Raw genomic sequence first — 8,151 nt, forward strand, 5'->3', positions numbered from 1 at the left:
GGGTTATGGGGTCTGTGATCTTGGCCTTGATTTTGTTAGTTTCTAAACCCAAAATTTGGGTGGTTCCTCCAACCAAAGTTATAGGTTTTAGAGTAAAGATCATTAGCTGGCCTAGATGAGTTTCCAAGGTAATTAGCTTCCTCCCAATTAACTCCTTCTTCTGTCTCCAACTCTTCTTAGGGTGATGGTTGAGTGTGAATAACTGCAGCCTAAGTCTTCTCTATTTTCTTGGTCAATTCAGCTAGTTGCTTGGTGATCATCTTATTCTGGGCCAGGATTGCATCCATATGGTTTAATTCCAAGACTCCTCTGTTGTTGCTCCTATCTGAGGCATAAAAATACTCATTATCAGCCACTGTCTCTATAACATCAATGGCTTCTTCAATGGTCTTCTTCTTGTTTAGGGAGCCTCTAGATGAGTGGTCTACAGCCTTCCTTGATTCACAATTCAACCCTTTATAAAAGATATGGATTTGCACCCACTCATTAAACATATCAAGGGGGCATTTCTTTGTCAAGTCTTTGAATCTCTCCCAGGCTTCAAAAAGAGTTTCACCATCTTGCTGTCTGAATGTTTGCACTTCAGTTCTTAGCCTGTTTACTCTTTGTGGAGGGTAGAACCTTGTCAAGAATCTATTCATTACATCTTCCCAGGTGGTCAAGCTTTCCTTTGAAACTGACTCCAGCCATTTTGATGCTTTGTCCCTCAAAGAAAATGAAAACAGTAGCAATCTATAGGTGTCAGAATGACCACCATTAGATTTAATCGTGTCACACATCCTTTGGAATTTAGTGAGATGCTCATTAGGATCCTCTTGTGCACTTTCCCCAAAAGAACAGTTGTTTTGGACAAGAGTTATGAGCTGAGGTTTCAATTCGAAATTATTAGCATGGATAGTTGCCCTTTGAATGCTGCTACCACAATTTCTTAGATTTGGATTGATGTATGATCTCAGAACTCTCCTCTCTTGTCCAGCAGGGTTAGCTCCACCTCTTCTGGCATGATTGTTCACCTCTCCTTCATGAAGGTTTTCTGATGAGCGGATAATTTATACGCTTTTTGGCATTATTTTTACATAGTTTTCAGTATAATTTAGTTAGTTTTTAGTATATTTTTATTAGTTTTTAATTAAAATTCACATTTCTAGACTTTACTATGAGTTTGTGTATTTTTCTATGATTTCAGGTAATTTCTGGCTGAAATTGAGGGACTTGAGCAAAAATCAGATTCAGAGGTTGAAGAAGGACTGCAGATGCTGCTAGATTCTGACCTCCCTGCACTCAAAGTAGATTTTCTGGAGCTACAGAACTCCAAATGGTGCTCTCTCAATTGCGTTGGAAAATAGACATCCAGGGCTTTCTAGAAATATATAATAGTCCATACTTTATCTGAGTTTAGACGACGCAAACTGGCGTTCAACACCAGTTCTATGTTGCATTCTGGAGTTAAGCGCCAGAAAGAGGTTGCAAAGTGGAGTTAAACGCCAGAAACAGGTTACAAACTGGCGTTCAACTCCAAGAGAAGCCTCTACACGTGTAAAGCTCAATGCTCAGCCCAAGCACATACCAAGTGGGCCCCGGAAGTGGATTTCTGCATCATTTACTCATTTCTGTAAACCCTAGTAACTAGTTCAGCATAAATAGGACTTTTTACTATTGTATTTACATCTTTGGATTATCTTTTGATCCTTTGATCACGTTTTGGGGGCTGGCCATTCGGCCATGCCTGGACCTTATCACTTATGTATTTTCAACGGTAGAGTTTCTACACTCCATAGATTAAGGTGTGGAGCTCTGCTGTTCTTCATGAATTAATACAAAGTACTACTGTTTTTCTATTCAATTCAAGCTTATTCCTTCTCTAAGATATCCATTCGCACCCAAGAACATGATGAATGCGATGATTATGTGACTATCATCATCATTCTCACCTATGAACGCGTGCCTGACAAACCCTTCCGTTCTACATGCAAACAAGCTAGAATGAGCATCTCTTAGATATCTAATACAGAGGACCGAGTCCAAGATATTAGAATCTTCGTGGTATAAGTTAGAACCCATGGATGGCCATTCTTGAGATCTGGAAAGTCTAAACCTTGTCTGTGATATTCCGAGTAGGATCTGGGAAGGGATGGCTGTGACGAGATTCAAACTCGCGAGTGCTGGGCGTAGTGACAGACGCAAAAGGATAGTAAATCCTATTCCAGTATGATCGAGAACCGACAGATGATTAGCCATGCAGTGACAGCGCATTGGACCTTTTTCACAGAGAGGATGGGATGTAGCCATTGACAACGGTGATGCCCTACATAAAGCTTGCCATGGAAAGGAGTAGGAATGATTGGATGAAGACAGCAGAAAAGCAGAGGTTCAGAGGAACGAAAGGCATCTCTATACGCTTATCTGAAATTCTCACCAATGAATTACATAAGTACCTCTATCCTAGTTTATATTTCAATTATGTTTTGATTATCAAATCTCCATAACTATCTGAATCCGCCTGACTGAGATTTACATGGTGACCATAGCTTGCTTCAAGTCGACAATCTCCGTGGGATCGACCCTTACTCACGTAAGGTTTATTACTTGGACGACCCAGTGCACTTGCTGGTTAGTTGTGTGGAATTGTGACAAAGTGTGATTCACGTTTGAGAGCACCAAGCCATTGGCGCCATTATTGAAGATCACGATTTCGCGCACCATTTTCCATATCATCCTCCATGGTTATATCAAAGTATTCCTCCTCTTCTTCTGCACCAACAACTCTCTTTCCTCTTGCTTCCCTCCTTAATCTCAGGAAGGTTCTTTTCGGTTCACTATCAAATGAGGTTGAAATTTCCTTTCTCCTACCTGTCATACAATGAACGAGTACAAGAAACAACAAGTGCAGAGTTCACTAAACAGAGTATAGTTAGCTTGGTTAGAGCAATTTATCAAATAGTTAGTAAGTTAGCTTGCTGGAAAGTAAAGAAGTAAAAGAAATTGAAAGCAAATAACCAAAAATTGCAGCAAATGAAAATGAACAGCTGAAATTAAAATTCAATAAATTAAACGAAAAGAAAAGTGCTCAATCTAGTTATCCTTCAATTAAGTAATTGTCAATACAAAACCAATCCCCGGCAACGGCACCATAAACTTGATGCGCGGGAACTTGCCTCTCAACAAATTTCCTTCCGGCAAGTGCACCGGATTGTCGTCAAGTAAAAACTCACTGTAGAATGAGGTCGAATCCCACAGGGATTGGTAGATTGAGCAATGTTAATTGGAGAATTGCAGAAAGTAAAATTGGCGGGAAACTTAAATTGCAAGAAAGTAAATGGCAAAAATTAAATTGCAGGAAATTAAATGACCGAATCTTAAATTGCTGGAAAGTAAAAGGGAATGGGGAATTAGCATGAAATTTAAGGAGCAGAATATAAAAGAATGGGTAGATCAGAGATGGGGATTCATTGGGTTTTAGGATATATTGAATTCTCCGGATCAAATTATTTTCATCTCTTCCTCAATCAATGCATTCATTGACATTGCTTGGCAATCTTAGATGATTGGATCCCAATGTCTTGGCTCACCAATCTCTCTAAGCATAAACAATTGCCTAATGTCTTGATTTAATTATTCATGGAAAGAGTTGAAGTTCGGTCACTGACTATACCACACAAATTTATAGATCAAAGTATTTGTAGGATTACATGTCACTATATCCATCCAACCCCCAATCTAATCCAATGTGAGAAAGCAATTCTAGCGTGAACTCTTCATTCCTCTCTCGAGGCTCCGAAGAATTCCAGTTATGGATAGTGTCTCTCTCAAGACAACTATCCAATTGAATTAAGACCAAAAGCTTTTTAACAAAATCAAGAAAAAAGAGAGAAGAAGAAGATGTAAACTACTATTGATCCATTGAATTACAATAGAGCTCCCTAACCCAACAAAAGGGGTTTAGTTGTTCATAGCTCTTAAAATGGAGAATCGAATTGAAAGATACATTGCAAAGGAAAATGAACAGAAGGTAAAATGTGCAGTACAGTAAAAGTAAAATAAAAATGGAAAAAGTGTTAAAAAAGTCCTTTCTAACTCAAATTCTAAGCTATTTATACACTCTCTTCCATTGATCTTCAATCTCTGAATTGGGCTTTTGGCCTTGGTGGAATTGGGTTGAATTGGCTCCAATTGGGTTCCCTTGCTGTTGAGAAGAGATTGGTTTGAATTACAGAGTCTGATGCTTTACGTTGGAGTCAACGTTTGATGGCCAACGTTGACTCAAACGCCACTCAGAGGAAAACCAGAAAAACCATATCCTTTGTTGTCATTGGCGTTTGACTCAATGTTGAAGTGCCAATTTTTTGCTATCCACGCGTACGTGTGCTTTGGGCATTTGCGCACAAGGGGCAAAAATTCTCATCCACGCGTACGCGTGCTTCACGCGTGCGCGTGGATACGAAGATTTCATTTTATAGATTCAAAACCATGCAGGGGACGTTGGCTTCAGCGTTGGACCTCCAACGTTCCCTCCAACGTTGGCGTTTTCATGCGTGCGCGTACTCCACGCTTACGCATGAATCGCCCTTTTTCTCATCCACGCGTACGCATCATTGACGCGTACGCGTCGATTCAAGTTTTTCAAATTCAAAGTCTGGGCTCTTTATTGCGGACGTTGGAGGCTAGCGTTTGAGGCAATGTTGGACTCCAACGTTCATGTAATGATGCATACGCATGACCCATGCGTATGCGTGGGTGGTCCATTTTGCCATTCCACGCTTGCGCGTGACTCACGCTTGCACGTTGGATGTCCAATGCTACCTCTAACGTGAGCATCCGCACACTTTACAGAGAGTTGCTCTGTTTCTCTTCCAACGTTGCTTCCTCTTCATCTTTTCCAAGCTCCTTCTTAAACCTTCCTCCATGCTTTTTTTTACCTATCATCAACCACTAAATGCATCAAAGCGTTGCTAAAGTTTTGAGAATTCTTATCATCTTAGCATAAAAGTAATTATAACATAATTCTCATGAAATTGCATCAAATTAATCATGTTTGAATAAATCTAGGCCTACATGAATTTTTAACCCAATTGCTTACTTATAGCTCAAGAAAGTGCATAAAACCTATTAAAAACAAAGAAAAAGGATAGTGAAACTAGCCTAAGATGCCATGGCATCACCTTGTCAGCAGCTTGAATCTCTCCCAAGCTTCATAAAGGGTCTCACCATCTTTCTGTCTGAAAGTCTAAACCTCTACCCTCAGCTTAGTCTGCTTCTGTGGTTGGAAAAATCTAGTCAGAAATCCAGTGACCACCTTGTCCCAAGTATCCAGACTCTCCTTGGATTGAGAATCTAACCAGTGCTTTGCTTTATCCCTCACAGCAAATAGGAAGAGCATGAGTTTGTACACCTCAGGATTCACTCCATTGGTCTTCACAATATCACAAATCTGCAGGAAATCAGAGATAAATCGATTTGGGTCTTCATGAGAAAGTCAATGATACTAGCAATTTTGTCGCACAAGAGTGACAAGTTGATGCTTCAATTCAAAATTGTTTGCAACTATAGGGGCACCACAATACTTTTTTCATAAAAATCTATATTGGGAGCAGTGTAAGAGCCAAGCACTCTTCTAGACTGCTCATTCTTATTCAGATTTGCCATATTGGCATTCACATCATGATTGTGGTCCATAGTGGACTTTGCAGCTTCCCTTTCAAAAGTTTCACTAGCTTTGTACAGTCTAGCGTATTGCAAACGCCGCCTCAAAGTCCCTTCAGGTTTAGGATCAAAGTCTATAAGAGGTTCCTTGACCTTATTCCTGCTCATAAACAGACGGAAGACAAAAAAAGATAGGACTCTCTACGTCAGAGTGTAAAAAATTCCCAGCGAGGTAACCAGCATAAAATAATAAAATAAAAACACTTACTATTTAGTGCCAAAATTTTTGAAAATAATGATCAAAAAGCAAGATAAAAATTTCAAAATTTTTAAGGAGAATTAAACAGAAAAATTAAAATAAAATTAATTAGGTAACACCAAACTTAGTTTCAGAAATTAAGGAAAATAAAGCTAGAAAAATTCGAAAATTAAGGTGCAAAAATCAAATAAATTTAAACCGAAAGCGCCTAATCTAAACAATCAAACAACTAATAGTTGTCAATCACAGTCAATCCCCGACAACGGTGCCAAAAACTTGGTGCAGAATTTATAACCCATAAACTAACCGGCAAGTGCACTGGGTCGTACCAAGTAGTACCTCAGGTGAATGAGGGTCGATCCCACGAAGATTGATGGATCAAGCAATAATGGTCAAGTGATTTGCTTAGTTAGACAAATAGAAAGTAGTGTTTGGGTCTCAATTGCATTAATAGTAAATCAGAGAATCAGAAAGTAAACAGTAAATAAGTTGTGAAATATATATGGAGAAACAGTTAAGGCTTCAGAGATATCTATCTTTCAGATTGACTTTTCTTACCAACTATTTTAATCATTCAAGATTCCATTCATGGAAAACTATATGTGACTAAACCCTAATTCCTGAGACCTTTTTAGTCTCCTCTAAACTTCATCAACTGCCAATTCCTTGGTCACTTAATTCCAATTAGAGGGTGAAGTTTACTTCTAGTTATATGCCACAAAAACCCTAATTACCTAAATATAAGAGGATTATATGTCACGTATCCCATTAAGTCCAGATAATTAGAAATTTAGGAGAAATTATTTTCAAGCTATTGTTCAAGTAAAGAGCTTTTCCTAGTTATACAAGAACTCAATTAGAACAAGGGTGATGAGCGGATAATTTATACGCTTTTTGACATTGTTTTTAGTATGTTTTTAGTAGGATCTAGTAACTTTTAGGGATGTTTTCATTAGTTTTTATGTTAAATTCACATTTCTGGACTTTACTATGAGTTTGTGTGTTTTTCTGTGATTTCAGGTATTTTCTGGCTGAAATTGAGGAACTTGAGCAAAAATCAGATTCAGAGGTTGAAGAAGGACTGCTGATGCTGTTGGATTCTGACCTCCCTGCACTCAAAGTGGATTTTCTGGAGCTACAGAACTCAAAATGGCGCGCTTCCAATTGCGTTAGAAAGTAGAAATCCAGGGCTTTCCATCAATGTATAATAGTCCATACTTTGGCCGAGTTTAGACGACGTAAAAGGGCGTTGAACGCCAGTTCTACGCTGCTGTCTGAAGTTAAACGCCAGAAACAAGTCACAAACCAGAGTTGAACGCCAGAAATACGTTACAACCTGGCGTTCAACTCCAGAAAGAGCCTCTGCACGTGTAACATTCAAGTTCAGCCCAAGCACACACCAAGTGGGCCCTGGAAGTGGATTTATGCATCAATTACTTACTTCTGTAAACCCTAGTAGCTAGTTTATTATAAATAGGACTTTTTACTATTGTATTAGACATCTTTTGATCATTTTTAGATCTCTAGACCTCCATGGGAGGCTGGCCACTCGGCCATGCTTACCCTCTATCACTTATATATTTTCATACGGTAGAGTTTCTGCACTCCATAGATTAAGGTGTGGAGCTCTGCTGTTCCACAAAGATTAATGCAAAGTACTACTGTTTTCTATTCCATTCAACTTATTCCGCTTCTAAAATATTCATTCGCACTTCAACCTGAATGTGATGAACGTGACAATCATCATCATTCCTTATGAACGCGTGCCTGACAACCACTTCCGTTCTACATTAGATTGAATGAGTATCTCTTAGATCTCTTAATCAGAATCTTCGTGGTATAAGCTAGATTGATGGCGGCATTCATGAGAGTCTGGAAAGTCTAAACCTTGTCCGTGGTATTCCGAGTAGGACTCTGGGATTGAATGACTGTGACGAACTCCAAACTCGCGAGTACTGGGCGTAGTGACAGACGCAAAAGGATAGTAAATCCTATTCCAGTATGATCGAGAACCTCCAAGATGATTAGCCATACAGTGACAGCACATCGGACCATTTTCATAGAGAGGAATAGGATGCAACCAATGACAAGGGTGATGCCTCCAGACGATTAGCCGTGCTGTGACAGAGCATTTGGACCATTTTCCCGAGAGAGATCGAAAGTAGCCATTAGCACCGGTGACATCCTTACATAAAGCCAGCAATAGAAAGGAGTAAGACTGATTGGATGAAGGCAGCAGGAAAGCGGAGGTT

The 8,151-nt window shown here is 39.3% G+C and overlaps 1 non-coding gene and 1 pseudogene across 1 annotated transcript; both read left to right on the forward strand.

Annotated features, from left to right (window-relative positions):
• The first annotated feature begins 489 nt into the window (after positions 1-489).
• Positions 490-596, forward strand: LOC148577272 (small nucleolar RNA R71). The gene has a single exon (XR_015903264.1). It is a non-coding gene; the product is annotated as a small nucleolar RNA R71 (small nucleolar RNA).
• Positions 597-5,144: 4,548 nt separating this feature from the next.
• LOC148577273 (small nucleolar RNA R71) lies at positions 5,145-5,245 on the forward strand (annotated as a pseudogene).
• Positions 5,246-8,151: the final 2,906 nt, after the last annotated feature.

This window comes from Arachis ipaensis, chromosome B1 (genome assembly GCF_059453495.1).
Source record: "Arachis ipaensis isolate K30076 ecotype BB chromosome B1, ASM5945349v1, whole genome shotgun sequence".
Taxonomy (NCBI): domain Eukaryota; kingdom Viridiplantae; phylum Streptophyta; class Magnoliopsida; order Fabales; family Fabaceae; genus Arachis; species Arachis ipaensis.